The 18,929-nt window shown below is 37.9% G+C and overlaps 1 pseudogene; it reads right to left on the reverse strand.

Moving 5' to 3' along the window:
* LOC133762900 (hydroxyacylglutathione hydrolase, mitochondrial-like) overlaps window positions 1-18,929 on the reverse strand; it is a 57,855-nt pseudogene that overhangs the window by 16,256 nt on the left and 22,670 nt on the right.

Below are 18,929 nucleotides of genomic sequence, written 5' to 3' on the forward strand. Positions count from 1 at the left end.
TTTTTTTTTTTTGACAGGCAGAGTGGATAGTGAGAGAGAGAGACAGAGAGAAAGGTCTTCCTTTTTGCCGTTGGTTCACCCTCCAATGGCCGCCGCGGCTGGCGCATCGTGCTGATCCAAAGCCAGGAGCCAGGCGCTTCTCCTGGTCTCCCATGCGGGTGCAGGGCCCAAGGACTTGGGCCATCCTCCACTGCCTTCCCGGGCCATAGCAGAGAGCTGGCCTGGAAGAGGGGCAACTGGGATAGAATCCGGCACCCCAACCAGGACTAGAACACGGTGTGCCAGCGCCGCAAGGTGGAGGATTAGCCTGTTAAACCACGGCGCCGGCCCCCATTTACTTTCTTCTACCTTGATCATCTGTTTATTTTATCCTTGCACTTGGACACCAACATTCCCTTAAAGAAAACAACAAAAAAGAAATGGTCAAATCTATCTTTTGAAGATAGATCTTAAGCTGGGGAATGACATTTTCAAGTATGAGGTTAAATTTATGTCTAGAATACAAGGCGTTACAGATAGACTAAGCTATTCAGGGTACAAGGTACAGAGGACTGTATATGTTCATTTAAGGGGGACTCTAAGCAACACATTTTTTAAAAATACTACATTGACTACCTGATTACATGTCATTCTCTTGTTGGCTTCCTGTCCACTATAAAAGTAAAATAGACAGCTAGAGCAAGACCATGGCTAAATCTGGGTAAAATAACTTTGTGTTATTGAAATGAGATAAAATTTTTTGTTAATGACTCGCGCTTGACTTTTTCAATGAGAAACAATATGGTGTCCTCTTTGGGCATTCTGCGTGTAGTTATTTGAAGTTGTGCTAATTTTATATCAGATAAAGAAACTTACACATATCTTCCCAAACCAACACACACAGCAGAGCGCACTGGCTATGTCTCTTGCTAGCATATGGTATTCATCATTAGCAGTAGCGGCAGCAGCCACCTCTTTTAGTTGACTGGTGGAAAATAGAGCTCCAACTCAAATCTCTGTCTGCTCGCCATAGCTTTTTCCAGCTAAATTGGTACCACAATCTGTATGGTTTCATCACTCCATTGGCAGTTTAATATAAACATCTGTTTCCAGTCTTTTATATCCTATCTGAGATTTATTCAGTCCCACTGAGTTATCTATCCTTTTCTCCTTACCCATGTAGTTCCCTCGACTTTGAAATGATGATATATTTTCCAATATTTCCTTGATCTTTCACTCAGATGCGTGCATCATTAAATGCATTTAATTATCTTTTTTTTCCTCCTGGAGCCCAAACTGTTTGTTTATAATCTCTTCCATCCTTCTACACTATTATGCTCTTTACTCTTGTAGTTCAGCTTTTCTTGGAAATAAAGTAACATGACTCCAGATTTCAATGATGGAGGTGATTATTTCATTGTGATTGGCATCAACATCAAACTGTGAAGAATCTTATTCAAGTTAGATGATTTTTGTCTATGTTCCACCCATATTTTACATTTACCACTGTAAAATACAAGGATTTGAAGGCTCTGCTGCCTGGGATTCATATTATTATGCTTTCTCTTCCACTACATTTGTACTATTAGAGAGTAAGGGTATTTCTTGTGAGTTAATAACCTATGGTAGAAGCAGAAATCCTGAATCAAAGTCAGTAGAGTCTTTTAATTCAACTATTTGTTAAATGTCAGGAAATGTCCAGCCCAGAGGTCATTATTATTAAACCAAATAGAAAGCTTTTATTTTTCCTATCTTCTTTTTATTTTAGGAACTGGTCAAAAAAGATTGATGCTGTGGAAGTCACTAACTATAGGGAAATGGTGGAATTCTGTAAACAATTGGCAAGCAGAACTTTGTTCTTATTGTCCCATTAAGCTTAACATGAGGTGTTAAATTTAATGAAATGTGATGAGTGAAGTGTTATTTTCCTATTGGTTACTGTAACAGTCATTAATGAGTAGGATGCTCCCACTACTGAAAATAGAATACTGTATCCATGACAACACAGAGTTCAGCTTTTTCCATTTTCAGCAAATGGGACAGCAATTACTTAATATTTTCTTGATTTATTATTCTTTATAAGTGAGAGTAACAAGAGCACTTTTGAACTGGGCATTTAATAATCCAAATGAACTAAAATTTGTAACCACATCATTTATGTAATCAGTTTGTCATTCCTGCATTCCTTTAGCATTTGTTGAGATTCTACTATATGGTTGACATGAACAGAAATGGGTGAGACAGAATTTCTGCATGTAGTTCATGGGCTAATTAATGCTAGGGTTCTCACAACAAGTAGCACTAGTATCCCTGAGAACATGGGAGAAATGCAGATTTTCTGAGCTCGTCCCAGACCTACTCAACCAGATACACTGATCCGCCCAGCTATGTTTTAATCCACATGATTCTGGTATTACCTCAAGTTTAAGAACCACCAGTTGAATGGAGAATTTAATCACTTTTCAATCAATGACATCTTGCCTTTTATTTAAAATGATTGTAAAATGAGATGTTTCATTTAAGAGAGTTTACATCACACAGAACTTCAGAGATTCCATAAATATTTACTCTTTTGTTTTATGGTCAGGAAACGTAGGTCATGGATTAACTATACAAGATTTATGAAAAACTTAACGGAAATAAAAAAATCTGTAATGAAAATATTGCAAATTATATAGATCTCATTACATCTCCTCAGTGAATCCATTGTTTCATGAATCTTAAAGGACCATCCTGATCTCCTATCTTTCTGTAATTCTGCCATCAAATAAATAAATAAATCTTTTAAAAAATAAATAAAAATAAAAGGTCTGGCATTCTGGCACAGTGGGTTAAGCCACAGCCTGCAGTGTCAGCATCCCATATTGGCACTGGTTTGAGCCCTGGCTGCTCCACTTCTGATCCAGCTTCCTGATAATGCACCTGGGGAAGCAGTTGAGGATGGCCCAAGTGCTAGGGACCCTATGCCCATGTGGGAAATCTGAAAGAAGCTCCTGGCTCCTGGCTTCAGCCTGGCCCAGCCCTGGTCATTGTGACCATTTAGGAAGTGAACCAGTGGATGGGAAATCTCTCTCTCTATCTCCCCCACCCCTTCCCTGTTAACTCCACTTTCAAGTTAAAAGGAAAGAAAATGGAATATCCTTAAAATGGGATTATATATTTTAGTTGTTTGAAGGAATCATCAACTATCATATTTATTTTAAATTCCTGAGTCTTATTACAATGCTAGACAGATAAATGCTTGATAAACATCTAGCTCACTCATAAATTTAAACTTTGAAAAAAATAAATTTAAACTTTGAAAAAAGTCACTTAGCCTTTCTATGTATTTCTTATTTTACAAAATGAGATGGAATAGGGATTATAGAATGGGATGCTGTCTCATATCTTTTCCAATGTGAATATTTTTGCTATCCTATCTTTGGAAGCTTATGTTTGGTAATAAAAGTCTCTCTTTTTCCTTCCCTCTTCCTCTCTCTTACTCCTTTGTCTTTTCTTCTGAGTACATGTTTACATAACCAATTTTATTTCATGTACTTGTTTGTGTTTCTCTATTGCTTATTAACCTTGATTCCTAGTATAAGTACATCTCAGTTTTTCAGCACAATCATGGTTTTGAATCTTCGCCCACTCAGAACTGCATGTGTGTTCTTCCAAGCCATCTCTACCCGGAACTGCCTTTTCTTGAACACACCACAGGATACCTCACCCTTTCACTCTAAGGAGCCCATCTGTTCTGTAAAGTGTTCCAATGACAATAACCACCTACCACTGTGTGCTGTGCTATACTTATTGCCCCACCTCCCATCCTGTTGATCTTGAGAGTATTACTTAAGATGAGCACTTTTATTCTTTCTTTGCTTTTGAATTATGACTGCTGGCATGCTGCACAAGCTCACAAGAAATTATACTTCTTAAGTGAATCCAATGAATGAGGCAGAATCATTGATGACAAAGTGACACTGATACGAAGAGTGAGGTGCTTTGCAGGCAGGGCAATAGATTAACCAATGGTTTAGTATAATGGCAAGCTATTTTCGGCTCAGGTGTGAACCCTGTGGAATCTGTTCTCTTATTATCTGCTAGAGTTAAAAGCTGTAGTTCTACAACAGTCGGTCTTTTTAAGGTGAAGATGGTATCACAGACAGCATGGCAGAGACAGAATGAGATAAGGAATGATCAGCCCATTCAAACCTGGATTCAAACTCTGTCAACACCTTTCACTCTCTATATAATCCTACATTCCAGGGGTGGGGAAACTTTTTCTGTTAATGGCCATTTGGATGTTTATAACGTCATTCACAGGCCATTCAAAATCATCAACTTAAAAATCAGCCTGTTATAGATTCGGTACCTGCGCTCAGGTGTGGTGGGTAAAGCCGCTGCCGGCCATGCTGGCATCCCATATGGCAGTTCAAGTCCCGGCTGCTCTACTTCCCATCCAGCTTCCTGCTGATATGTCTTAGAGAGCAGTGGAAGATGGCCCAAGTCCTTGGGCCTCTGTGCTCATGTGGGAGACCTGGAGAAGGCTCCTGGCTCTGGCTTCATTTTGGCCCAGTCCTGGCTGTTGTGGCCATTTGGGGAGTAAACCAGCAGATGGAAGGTTGCTCCCACTCTGACTCTTCCACTCTCCTCTCTCTCTCTTTCTCCCTCTGTCTCTCTTTAACTGTGACTTTCAAATAAATAAAAATGAATCTTAAAAATTTATATAAAAATTAGCTTGCTATAGATTTACTGAATTATATTTACTGCTTGATATCTACCTTGGCAGTGCCAGACCAAATGATTCCATGGGTCTTATATGGGCTGTGAGCCAGATGTTCCCTGGCCCTATAACAAATCCAGTGACCCTTACAAATCTACTTTTTCTTTTAATTTTTTTTCTGATTTATTATATTTATTTGAAAGACAGAGTTACAGAGAGGAGAGAGAGAGAGAGAAAGAGGTCTTGCGTCCACTAGTGTACTTACTCCTAATTGGCCACAACAGCTGGAGCTGAGCTGGTCCAGGAGCTGAGCTCCTTTCAGGTCTCTCATGTGGGTGCAGGGGCCTATGGACGTGGGCCATCTTCTACTGCTTTCCCAGGCACATTAGCAGGGAGCTGGATCGGAAGTGGAGCAGCCCACATGGCATGCTGGCACTATAGGCCAGGGCTTCAACCCATTGCACCACAGTGCCTGCTGGCTGAATCTACTTTCTCAAATGCAAACTTGTTAAAATAGTTCTGAAATTTTAGGATTGCCATGAAAGTTAAGTAAAGCAATGGAATATTTGGAATGATCTACCAGAAGGTCCAGACATAGCAGTTCAACATATTTTTGTAACTGCAATTTAAACTGCTACCAAGAAATTAGAAAAAAAAAAAAACCTCTCATATCTTCATGTGAATTTTATCTGGGTCCTCAGAATCAATGTGCTGAACAATGAGTACATGTCCCCCTCAGCCTGCCTGTCCTGTATTCTACCATCAGGACATAGTACTTCTGTTGCTCAGATGTTGTCCCTGGTCAGAAACTCCTCTTTCTCTCACTCCACATTGCCAACCAAGTACCTAGTGGTTTTCACCTCTCATATTTATCCCTTCATTAAACTTAATTCTTTGCTTGGATCACTGTATAGTCTCTAAATCAGCCTCTCTATTCCCACTCTAGGCTGCAACAATTCACCTTACACTGCTACCATGGGAATTTTTTAAAATAAAAATCTTCCTCATGCTAGCTTTCTGTTTCAAAGCATCCAATGGTTCCCTGCAACGTTTTCAGATAAAAATCAAACTTTGTAGCATAATAAACAAAGCACTCTCTAGTTTGAACAACTACCTTTCTCCATACCCACTGACCTCGCATCACTACCACACATTTCTCTATAGGTCCCTTAAATACATTACTTTTTGTCTTAATTTGCATTGTACTAAAAGCAGAGCCAGAAAGGAGGACTTGACATGGGCCATATTTGGGTGGATGTATATAGGAGCAGAAAGACAGACAGAGAGTGTGTTTTTGTTAGGTCTTGTTATTGAAATCCCTATAATTGGCACTAGAGAGTTACTTCCTGAAACTTCTGAGGAGTCTCTAATACTTCCAGAATTGCTGGAAGGGCTGAGATTGAGTTAGCATCTGCCATCTCCTGTATGTCCCACTAACTGAAGGGTGTTTTTGGTGTGACATCCCCACACTTTCAGATTACATTTATAGGGACACAGTGGGCTTCCAGAACTTCAGAGCAGTCCCTGAAATGGGAAAGAGTTGAGACGGAGGCTAGTCCTGAGTTCACACAGCACTGTGGATCACAATTGCAGCAGATATCACAGGCAGGCCAAAGGGACATGTCATTGGGCCTTATAGAGATTGTTCCCCCCTCCTGTGCTTCTGTGCCTTTCCATAATTTATTACCATATGCCTAAGTTCTCATTGCTTCTTTCTAGGTTCACATAGTTAACTCACACCCATCTCTCTATGGGGAATTTTTTCCAAAGCATGAGAATTTTTGTAGGTCTTTCTGTTCTACATCTGCAACATTCAGGATGATGTCATAAAGCACTTACTATCTCACTTCCATTCCTAGGGAAAAAAGCACTTGGAGAATGGGAACCACTTGTCCTTGTATAGATTTTTAGAACAATTCTTGAATATTCTAGAACCAGAACCACTGTTTGTTGAATAAATGAGAGCATGAATGAATAAAAGAAACATCTTCCATACTAATCATTTTAAAAGATCATTTCTTATGTTATTTCTCTTATGAAAAATCATCACTAACTCTGCTGAAATATGGCTAAATTCTTTCATTTGGCTTTCCAAGGTGTCTATAATGTTAACACACACACAGCTTTTTAACCTGTTGCCTGTCCTCCATGTTGAAACTTTCACTCCAGCCACACCCCTTCCTCTCCTTTAAATAGGCTTCTGATCTCCATTAGCATGCCTTTGCCCACATTATTATGTGTTTTTTAAAAACATGTATCCAGTTTTTGACATATATTTTGAGGCCTAATCTAAATCCCTTTTTCCTAAAAAGAAAACAAGCAACAATTTCTCTGACAGTTTTTGTAATCATTTTCTTTTCCTTGAATTCACACATTTTTTGTTGCCCAACCATTCTTATTGACAGTGCCATGAATAGTTCATCTGCACACATTGAATCTCTTCAGTTAGATTCTGGGTCCTTGAGGTCAAATTCCCTGTCTTGTGCACATGTAGGGATGAGATTATGATTTTTGGTATGTAATCTAGTGCTTAGAATGGATTCTTTCATATATGGAAAACTCAGTATTGTTTCTTTATAAACACATATTTTAACATTTGCTTACATATTAGTCATTTAAACCACACTATGACTTTGCATGATCTGAGTAGAATTGCATACTATAAAGAGCCACAGCAGTGACCTGATTTATAAGGGACAAAGCAGGCAGACATTTGCTTAAAACTTTAGCAATGGAAATAAAGAATCATTTAGAAATCTTAAAAAAGAAGTGAATTTGTAAGAAGGGAGTATCTAATAAAGCAGTTCAAGAGCATCTCCCAAACAATCAAACTTTGATAAATATAAAAATAAGCAGAGAACATAATTCATTTATGAAAAATCTAAAACTGAATTGGTAATCCTATTCTGAAAATTTATTTATTTAAAATATTTGCTTTGGATTATATATTTTTAAAAGATTTATTTGAAAGGGAGAGTGAGAGAGAGAGAGAGATCTTCCATCTGGTGATTACTTCCCCAAATGTCTCCAAAAGCCAGGGATGGGATAAGCTGAAGCCAGGCATCTGGAACTCCATCCAGGCTTCCTTTGTGAGTAGCAGGGACCCAAGTTCTTGGGTCATCTTCTACTGCTTTCCCAGATGCATTAGTAGGGAGCTGGATCAGAAGTGGAGCAGCTAGGATTTGAACTGGTGCTGATATGGGATGCTGGTGTTGCAGGTAGTGGCTTAACCTGCTGGACCAAAATGCCAGACCCTATAATATTTTTAAAAGATTCACTTTTAGTTATCATAAAGACAAAACAATAGAGAGGAGGAGGAGGAAAAATAGGAAGAGGAAAAGGGGAGAGAGAGAGAGAGAGACAGAGAGAGACAGAAAGAGAGAGAAATCTTCCTTCTGTTGGTTCATTCTCCAGCTGACTGCAGTAACCAGCCCAGAGCCAAGCTGAAACCAGGAGCTAAGAACTTCATCTGGGTCTCCTACAATGGTAGCAGGGGCCCAAACATTTGGCTATTTTCTGCTGCTTCCCCAGGTGAATTAGCAGGAAGCTGGATTGGAAGCAGAGCAGCCAGGACTTGAACGGGTACTCTAATATTGGAAGCCAGTGTTGCAAATGGTAACTTGATCCATTGCACCACATTGGCAGCCCCATGATTTTATAATATTTTAATAAGGAAAGTGAGATGTAGTTAAATGACTTTAAAATATATTCAGCTTTTAAATAAGACTATTACATTATAAAAATAACCGGTATTTACAAGATACGGCCTTTTCTTTAGGAAGAATTAAAAATTGGAAAAGGGATTAAAATTTATTTATTTCTTGATTTATTTGAAAGGCAGACCCCCCCCCCCCCACCTCAGACACAGATCTTTCATTCATCGAATACTCCTCAAACACCTGCAACAGATGAGGCTGGGCCAGACTGAATCCAAGACCCCAGAACTTGATCTCAGCCTCCCAGATGCGTAGCAGGGACCCAAGTACTTGAACCATCATCACTGCCTCCCCAGGTCTGCATTAATAGGAAGCTGGTACTGGAGTGGAGACAGGACTTGAGCCTAGTAGCTATGACATGGGATGCTGATCTCCCAAGTGGTGTCCTAAGTGTGATACCAAATACCTGCTCCAAGGAATTTTAACTTTTCATATTTTCTTGAGAGTAGGAGGCTGGTGGTTCGAAATGAGTGCAGATTTTCACTGTGATACTTCTTTTTCTAAACCGCTCCTGGGATTTGTTTAATTAAAAATACTTAAATACTAAGATGTATCTTCCTTGATTTTTTTTTTTTTTTTGACAGGCAGAGTAGACAGTGAGAGAGAGACAGAGAGAAAGGTCTTCCTTTTGCCGTTGGTTCACCCTCCAATGGCCGCCGTGGTAGCGCGCTGCGGCCGGCGCACTGCGCTGATCCGATGGCAGGAGCCAGGTACTTATCCTGGTCTCCCATGGGGTGCAGGGCCCAAGTACTTGGGCCATCCTCCACTGCACTCCCTGGCCACAGCAGAGAGCTGGCCTGGAAGAGGGGCAACCGGGACAGGATCGGTGCCCTGACCGGGACTAGAACCCGGTGTGCCGGCACCGCAAGGCGGAGGATTAGCCTAGTGAGCCGCGGCGCCGGCCCTTCCTTGATTTTTATTCTTTCAAAAAGTGAAGCACAAGTATGGAGCATTGTAATACTGACATCTTAATGTTTGCTTTCTGTGACTTTCATTTACTGTTGGACCAGTTACAAAACATGAACATTATACACGTTTAAATGGACATTGGTTAAATCAGTTAATAGAGATGGACTAAGAGACTACATTGAAAAATAGGAAAATTATTTGTTAATGTTTAATTAATTGAACAAACTTTTGTTTAAATGATATTTATAAGCTTTAATTTTACCACAATGCAATTTTCAGGTGTGTATTTATGTTCAAAAACTATGATCAACTTAAGCAGGAGATTTGCTTATTTTAAATCAGAAAAAGAAAGAAGAAAGGATAAAAAAAGTCTCTCCCTCCCCCTACTTGGCTACCTTCCCTTAATTCTTCCAACATTAATACAATGTTGCTGACTATGTTATGTTGTTACTAGGTTGTGTCAAATCAAGAGAATAATTGGACATTAAGATTCATCTCTGAATACATTAATTAGATGATTTCTTTATTTCTGTCTTAAGTTACTAATGATTTCCTCTCCATAACTAGGGGAACTCTGTAAGAACTCATTATCCTTTCGGGATTCTATAGTTACTTTAGGATGATTTTTGGTGGCTGTGGTTGTTCTGGTAACGGTAGATTCTATATTAAGTTCCAAAAATTAAAATAGCAAAAAAAGAAAGGACATTATTTAGATTTAAAATGGGTGCCTTTCAGGGGGTTATTTCTTTTCAGATGAAATATGTTCCACAACAATGGTACCTATGGAGAGACATGAGGGCCCCATGAATACTAAAATGCTCATCAGGATGATTGTGGGAAGTCACATGTTCTCTAAATGCTGAGATTCTACAAATCTCCCCGCTGCATGCAGAAGATGTGGCCACGATCCTGAGCTCAGAGGTTATGTTGCTTGCTGCACTGGGAACTCACTGTGAGTTGCTTCTCAGCTGCACACATCCTTGTGTTTCTTGTGCCTTGCCCAGTGCAGATTATAGAAAGCACTCAATAAATGTGTCTATTAGCCAATTAATGAAATCACTTAACATCTGTGAGTCTAAGGAGTTATGCCAGGAATTATCGGCATCTTTTTGTTGACAGTGAAAACTTTTCCAAGAATTTATTTCTTCACGATACTTCAAACTACTGTCACTTGAGGACACTTCCTATAAAAAAAAACTTTTCAAATGAAATGAAAAGTTAAGCAAATGCTTTGTATCCTTTATTACTTCAGCATATAACAAATAAACCTATATCACATCTTAATCCAGAAAAGAAGAGTGAGTGATGTGCTCAGAAGGCACTATATGGAGTTCAGAGCTGATGAACTGATGGAGAGGCACTTCAAAAACAAAATCAACCTCATGCACCATGTGGCGTGGGTCCTGCCACCTTTGCCTCACATGCTTTGGTGCCAACCTCTACTTGACACCATAGATGTTACTCCAAAAATCTTCAGCATAAATTGAGTTATTTATACACGGGGTCACAGCATTCAATAAACAGTACACTTAACATGTTCCATTCTATTGAATCCAGTGAGAGAAGCATACAAGCAAATGGATAATGTCAACACAGTACAGTGTAGCACCAAGAGGTAAAAATGCGTTCCTTCTGGGAGTAGCATAGAATGGTGCAATGAAAAGGACCCTTCTGGATGCCCTGGGTTTCAACATGTAAAGGAAGCAGGGTATGAATACTCTTCAAGGTTCTTTTGTTTTCAAATAATACATCTGGAAATTTATCTATAATAAGTTTGAGTTTTCAGTGTGTACGGATTGTGTTAACAAGCTAACATCAAGGGATCCTTTTAAGAAATCTGTAAAGGAATGGATTCTTTCGCTACTTATTTTGTCACTGCTGCCTGTTTAGAAGGCATGTGCTCTTGAAGTCTACCAAATGTATTTTCAATCTTTATATATCCACTATAGGTAATGGCAAGATTATAGATTCTTTCCTTGAGTTGATAAGCAGGCTCACTCTGGCAACGAGATAGAGTTGTTGCTTTGCTGTTTAGTATTGCTACAATCTTATAGGTAGCATAGTAGTTTGTTAACAAGCAGAAACAATTCTAATAATTTAACTCAAATTTTTCTTCACCAGGTTGTTTTACTTGGCTAGTTTGAATAATGAAAATGATATGCTAAGTAACTCAAGGCAAGTTACAATTCAGCTACTGGATGAATTGTTTTGACAAAATTATAGATCACATATTATGTTTTGAGCAATATGTAAGGCCCTAGAAATAGAGATAAGGACCAATGTAAACTCAGTTTCTGGGGCTTGAGATGTGTTAGGGAAGACATACATGGATTGAATAATAACTCAGTAGATGGATAATGACATATTTATATAATTGTATTAACAGCCTAGAGCCATGTAATGTGATTGAATGGCTTTGTATGTGTATGTGCATGTGTATGCATGTGAGTATTGTCATGTAATCGTATTTACATTTATGGAGAATTATGCATGCAATGTAGATGGTATTGCTGACTGTGAATGGGAGGAAGTCAGTTAGAAATTTGAGAGAAGACAGCAGTGCTAGTTTAGACTAATGGAATGGCAGTGATGATGAGAGAAGTAGACAGATGATCCAATTATTACTTCAATAAAGGATTTAAAAGATTTAAGCATTAATATTTATCAAGTGCTTATAATGTGTCAAATGCTCTTTTAGGTGCTAGGGATACAAAAATTAATATATTTTTAAAAGTGCCCTCACTCAAGTAGCTCCCTGATGGTGGTGACATTTCCAAGTATGGTCAACTAGGCCTTTATATAAGAGAAGAAAAGAGAAGAGAAAGCACCTTATTTCAAGTGACTCATGTTCACTCAGTCACTTGTTGTATAGCATAGGACTTTTTACTGTCGATGATCATGTAAGAATCAGCAGAAGCAATGCATTTCGGTTTTTTTTTCATTTATTAAACTTTTATTTAATGAATATAAATTTCCAAAGTACAGCTTATGGGTTACAATGGCTTCCCCCCTCCCATAACTTCCCTCCCGCCGGCAACCCTCCCCTTTCCCGCTCCCTCTCCCCTTCCATTCACATCAAGATTCATTTTCAATTCTCTTTATATACAGAAGATCAGTTTAGTATATATTAGGTAAAGATTTCAACAGTTTGCCCCATATAGCAACACAAAGTGAAAAAACTACCGTTGGAGTACTAGTTATAGCATGAAATAACAGTGTACAGCACATTAAAGACAGAGATCCTACATAATATATTTTTTAAATTAATTAATTTTCTATGTTTTTTTTAAAAAAGATTTATTTATTTATTTTTTAACTAAGATTTATTTATTTGTTTGAAAGTCAGAGTTACACAGAAATAGAAGGAGAGGCAGAGAGAGGAGAGAGAGAGAGGTCTTCCATCTGTTGGTTCATTCCCTAGTTGCTCGCAATGGCTGGAGCTGCATCGATCTGAAGCCGGGAGCCAGGAGCTTCCTCCATTTTTTCCACCTGGGTGTGGGGCCCAAGGACTTGGGCCATCTTCTACTGCTTTCCCAGGCCATAGCAGAGAGCTGGATCAGAAGTGGAGCAGCCGGGTTTCTAACTGGTACCTTTATGGGATGCCAGCCCTGCAGGCAGCAGCTAAACCTGCTACGCCACAGTGCTGGCCTCAGAAACAATGCATTTCAGAACATTTTCAAAATATAAATACAAATTAAAGTTGGTGTTAATTTTCCTCTCCACAGCTTCCTAATTAAATTTGGTATAGACTGATATTTAAATAGATTTTTTTTTTAATTTTTGAATTCACAGAAACTGAAGAGTACTCCAGAGTGTGCCAACAAGTGATAAAATAACTTACCCAAGATTTTTCTTCTGGTAACCTAAAGTTGAGAAGGTTTTTGATAATTTAGTAGTTTGTAGTGGTAGCACCACTGTGGCACCTACACTACTTCTAGTCCCTCCTCTTACAAATAGAATTAAACTTAAATTGTCTTATTAAATGATTAAGTCAACTAAATTAGGAACAAATTAAATTGATGTTGTTTTATGAATTTGAATGTAGGGTTTTTCAAGCCATAAAAATTTTCTTTTTTAACTTTTTTATTATAGAAAATTTCAAACATAAATATATAGAGAGTAGTAATAATAATGATTTCCCTAGTCCCTGCATCACCTTCAACAGTGATCAGAATTCTAAAAATCTGGTTTCGTCTATTCCTCAATTATCTAGTTTTTTATCTTGTTGGAATATTTTAAAATAATTCCAGATAAGATATTATTATTTCATTCAAGAATTCTTTGACATGTGGCTCATTTGATATGGCTTTAAAAAATTTTACATAAAAAATTTTTACATGACTACTTCCATTTTGCTGTTATCACACCTAGCAACATTATTCAAATTTTAAAAAAATATCACTGTTTATACTCAAATCCCTCCACTTATTTGCAAGATACATTTTTATTGCTGTTTAACTCAATCGGGATTCAAACAAGATGCACACATTGTCACTTGGCTGTTATATTTTGGCCTTATCTGTACTCTGTGGAAGGCTTCCTCCCTCACTCCTCTCTCCCAGGCTTGCTTTCCCCTTCCGTTCCTTCTTTCCTTCTCATGCAGTCAATTGATTGGAAATAACAGCCATTTGTCCTGGGAAAGTTGCTCATTTCTTGAGCTGCTAGTTAGCTAGGTTCTCTGTGTATTTCCTGAAAATGGATGATTTAAAATTAAATCATTAAAATTCAAATTAAAATTAAATTAAATCATTAAAAACTTAGAGCTTTTCTGAAAGTGGGACTCCTCACAAAGGTTCCAGTGCTGGTACCAGTGGTTTATTGGATGGTGGCTCTATGTGACAGGAGTGAGTGAGGGAGAGTGAAACAGGCAAAGTCCATCTGATGATGGTTTATTGTTGTGTCTGCTGTACATAGCAGAGACCTTTGAGAAGCTCAGAGAACACTTCCCAAGTTTATCCATGTGTTCTCTGTTCCAGTTGGTTGAAGTTTTTCCTGGAAGCACATGCTTGCTTGCAGTGTATTATAAAGTCCCTAGAGGTGCGATCAGAAGTAGGCAAAGGGTTAACATGCAAGCAGCTAGAGGCATCCACTGGATTCATTTTAGGTGCTAATTTTTTTTTTCCAGGATGGAATATTCAGATGATTCTGTGTTTGCCTTTTGTGACACATAATGACTTGATTTTGTATGAGCCTGAATAGTGATGTCAAACTCTTAATGTTCCAATGACTTTTTTTTTTTTTTAAATAAAGCTAAGGATTTTTTTTTCTTTTATCCAGAAACCTTTTATTTAAGGTATACAAACTTCATGTATTTAATAAATACAAATTTAGGAACATAGTGATTCTTCCCACCTTACCTGCCCTCCCACCAGCCCTCCCATCCTTCCTCCTCCTCTCCTGTTCCCATTCTTATTTTTTATTAAGATTTATTTTCAATTAACTTTATGCACATAAGATTAACTCTATACTAAGTAAAGTGTTCAACAAACAGTATAAAAAAACCCTATTGATTCTACATTTACTGATGATCATGCCTGTATCCATCATTTCTTTCAGAATTGCAAAAATGGTTATTTTTCTAATTCTATCATTTTTCTGTATGTACTAGTTGTAATTCTTCTAAAAGCAACATTTTATTTCATTATTTAGTTATCTGTAAAATGTACTTTTCATGGGAAGGACTGGATAATTCTTGATATTTTCCTTCCTCTCTCCTTTTAAAATTCAATTTTCAGACTAATGGGATGGGGCCCTGACAACCTCAATCCATTGAGTTTCATTTCTTTCCCTGAGTAGTAGGTCAACATTCTCATACTATTAAAAACAGTGGTGGGCTGAGGATTATTTTGCTGTTGTTTCACATTATTAACAAATTATCAAGTACTCATGCTTAACAAAGGGGAACATAGGTATGAAAGGGTAAATAGATAATTCAGCAGCAGGCAGGAGATGGGAGAGGCAAAGCCAGCTTTTTATGGTGGCACAAGGTAAGCCAACAACATAATGCTGGCAGTGGTTTCATACTGACAAGATCATTAAGAGTTGCCTGTATAAATTAAGTTTTAAATCCCAACATTATGTCACATAGGTGCATTTGGAGCTCTTGAGTCTACAAATGGAAACCCACATCCTTTTCAATCCTCTTTTCCCAAAATGTTAAATCCTGAGTGTTATGATTCCAAATTAAATTGCAACCTATCTCACCTCACAACTAAGTGACAATCTCACCTTGGTTTGACTGGTACTTTCCTAATTTTAGCTCTCAAAGTCTTGAATTCTGGATACCCCCCTTAAATCTGAGCAAACTTTAATGGTTGGTGACCTTAGCTAAAAGAAACCTTTTTACTTAAAAGATATATAAATAGCCAATGTTAAGTTTAATACCTGAGTAATACAAATGCAATTTTCTTCATTTGGTGGCCCATTCGATAATTTCTCCTCTTACTCTCCTTGGACTGGACTCAATTATTCAAGTATATGAAGATATTTCAGAAAGTTTATTGAAAATGGAATTAAAAGATAAGGTTCTTTGGTGCAAAGTTTTCTCAATTTTTGAATGTTGTTTTTAAGACTCTTTGTATGGATCTCATTTTAAAAGTTTTATTAATATAAAGAGAACAGATTTCATATATTTAATATGTACGAGTCTAAGAAAATAATCATGCTCCTACTCTCCCTCCTACTGTCCCTCCATCATCTCCCTTCTTCCTTCCTTTCTTTTTTGTTTTTTCAACTTTTGCAAAAACATAATTTCAATCCACTCCATGTCTTTTGTGCTAAATAAGCTTATCTTTTACTCTATTTTCCATGAACTTTTTGAGGTACTCTCATATTCTATCCATTATTCATAATCATATCTTGAGATCAAGCAAAATCCTGAATGGGATGAAGAAGATTCAGCTGCTCCTCAGATTGCCTCCCTCACTAGCAAGAACTTCCAACTGTGGCTGCAACTAAGACAACTTTAACAAAAGCCATGTGGGGACTCTGCAGGAAATTGCTAGTGCCCGATATACAGACAGAAGGAATACAAGGTGCAATAATAAAAAAAAAAAGGTAAATAACAGTCACATGAGTAACTTGGGTTCCTATTTTACAGATACCTTAGAGAATGTATGAAAATGGAGCCTGTGCCAGAAACAATTGAGATTTTTGAACACCAGCTAACAAGTATGTCTGTAATCTGTCCAAAAAAACCAAAAGGCTTTGTTACTTTCTCTTCAATCTTCACATTCATGTGTGTTTCCTATTTGATGGTATGCATCAAAACAATGGCTCTTTAAAAGCTGTTTCATCTTTTGACTAAGAAGTTTATGAATTCTCAGGTTAGAGTTATGGCACACTAACACACGACCCTGAATGTGAATTCCTTCATCTTGAACTGGGTTCCAATGATAACTGTTCAGTCTACCTTGTGGGTCTTCTATGAGAATCAAATGAGATAATGTAAGACAAAATAAATTAAAAGCACAGTCATCTGTCTGCATCCTTGGGGGATTGGTTCCAGGATCCTTCCACAGGTACTAAAGTCTGTAAATGCTCAGGTCCAAATGCTCAGTGTTTGCATGTAACCCATCTGTATCCTCTTGTGTACTTTAAATCATCTACAGATTACTTATAATAATTAGTGCAATGTAAATGCTTTGTAAATAGTTATTTTGTATTGTCTAGAGAATAATGACAAGAAGAAAAATTATACATTAAGTACAGGCAATTTTTCTTTTACAGTAATTTCAATCTGTGGTTGGCTGAATCCATAGTGAACCATGGATATTCTGGGGTGACTGTAATAACACTAACTAAACGTTGGTTATGGTTATACAGCTATTACTTTATTAGGTCGGGGGTTTATTTCTTTAAAAAAAAAACATTTACTTATTTGAAAGGGAGAGAGAGAGAGAAAGAATGAGAAATCTTCCATCTGCTGGTTCACTCCTTAAATGCCTGGAACTGCTGGGGGCTGGGCCCTACTGAAGCCAGAAGCCCAGAATTCCATCTGGGTCCCATGTAGGTGGCAGGAATCCAAGCACTTGGGCCATGTCCTGCTGCTTTCCCAGGCTCATGAACAGGGAGTAGACTGAGAAGCAGAGAAGCCAGGACTGGAACTGGATGCTCCAATATGGGTTGCTGCTGGCATAAGCAGCAGCCAACAGCTTAACCTGCTGAGCCACAATGCCATCTCTTTGAGGGCTCCTTTCTATTTGTTGATGTGCTTCTCATAAAATATTCCAGATTTTTGACAGTACTCAATAGCACTTTATATTTTAGTTGGTACACAGTAGACATTCAGAAATATATACTTTTTAAATTTATGGGCTCAGACATCCTCATGTGTATTTGTTTCTAGGAAGAAAATAATTGAAGATTGTGCAAAATAGGGTTTTCAAATGCTCTGTCTATAGATATTTGCTTCCTTTGTACTGACCTGTTTTAGGAGAGGAAACAGACCTTGTTTATTCCTAATAATACAAATTTTACTGCACAAAATGTAGCCTAGTTACTGCCTTCGCTGTTTGAAACATTTTTCCAAGGAAAAATTCTCATTCTGGATTAAACTGGATGTCTAAATGGATTGATTTTCACCCTGAAGTCACTAAAATAATACTTTAATGCCACTTTTAAAAATATTAATTTTGATGTGGTTTTGAAAGGTGAAATGAATAACATTCTTGAAGCTAAAAATAAATGAAAGTCTATGACAATCATTTTACCACTTAAACTATAGATACTAGTACTCCATTTGCTCTTTTCTAATTTTAATAATGTAATGGCTGTTCAGAGACATCGACAATATATTTTTGTCAGGTTTATTATGCACAGATGCCAATTATCAGATTATTTTGGAATGGCTATTTTGGGCCCTCTGATATCTCTCTTTAAATTTGCTGAAGTGTTTTTGGTCATATATACTTTCTTTAATTTTACAGGGTCTGAGGGAAACAGACCACTTACTCTTGTGACAAAGAAAGAACCCAGGAAAGGGGCAGTGTCTCTCCCCTCACAGGTGATGGGGTTTGTATAAAGAATGCAGTGGATAATGGCAGGCTTGTCCTCTGAACAGATGGTGATGGTCTTGTTGCTAGGATAAGGCCTCAAGAATTTAGTTTTTAATTCCACATTATTTGCCTCAGTGCCATGAATATCCCTAGGTTTCCTGAGGCAAAGATACACAGAAAGAGTCACACACACACACACACACACAGAGAGAGAGAGAGAGAGAGGAGAGTGAGACGGCATGAGAAGAGGTAGCAAAGGCTGGAGCCAGGGCAAGGAGGCCATGGGGATAATGCCTGCTCAACTGTCTGCAATCACCTGGGTTTAAAAGGCAGGCAGGAAGGAAGATTGGTTTGGCAGAAGAACTGGGCCTTTGACGCCTTCCGTACCACAGAGAAAAGTGCCCATTTCTTCCAATTAGAAGTCTGTTGACTTTCCTAATTAAGATAAACACATTTCTGAAGGAGTTAGTTCTTACAGCATGACATTTATAAAAACAACTATATATACCCATGAGAATGTTTGCCAAGAATTTGGGCTGATGGTGATCATATGAAACGTTTTATAGAAATATTTTAAAATAGTTGCCTTTTAAAAAAGTGAGCGACTTTCATTCCCTCTAGACA

This window comes from Lepus europaeus, chromosome 1 (genome assembly GCF_033115175.1).
Source record: "Lepus europaeus isolate LE1 chromosome 1, mLepTim1.pri, whole genome shotgun sequence".
Lineage (NCBI taxonomy): Eukaryota > Metazoa > Chordata > Mammalia > Lagomorpha > Leporidae > Lepus > Lepus europaeus.